At 36.7% G+C, this 360-nt stretch overlaps 1 protein-coding gene across 1 annotated transcript in view; it reads right to left on the bottom strand.

Moving 5' to 3' along the window:
* The window catches only part of Abcg5 (ATP binding cassette subfamily G member 5), a 22,594-nt gene that overhangs the window by 13,023 nt on the left and 9,211 nt on the right, over nucleotides 1-360 (bottom strand). The window lies entirely within an intron of this gene.

The following is a 360-nucleotide window of genomic DNA, read 5'->3' on the forward strand; positions in this document are numbered from 1 at the left end:
TAATTCCTCTAGGTTAACAAAAAATACTTATATTTGCTTCAGGGAGATTCATCATGAAATGACAGATAGTTCATTGAGCACCTATTTTCAGATACTGTTCCCAGACCAGCCCATACAGGAAAAGCCCCCCAAAGAGTAGCTATAATACAGCCTATGTTTATAAGTGTTTAGGTCTTGAAATTTACTGTAAGAAATGTTTCCTATGTTTAAAAAGTCCAAATTGGTTTGAACTAAGCCCAGTTTTCCCTGTGTCACCCAGGTACATCCTGGAGTCTCATGTGGGCCAATCTCAGTGTGGTTTTACAACAAAGAAATGTGATCAGCTACCAAAAGTCTTTTTTTTTTTTTTTTTTTTGGTCC

The sequence above is a fragment of the Fukomys damarensis genome, unplaced genomic scaffold (genome assembly GCF_012274545.1).
Source record: "Fukomys damarensis isolate Sample0158 unplaced genomic scaffold, DMR_v1.0_HiC HiC_scaffold_2, whole genome shotgun sequence".
Classification (NCBI taxonomy): Eukaryota; Metazoa; Chordata; class Mammalia; order Rodentia; family Bathyergidae; genus Fukomys; species Fukomys damarensis.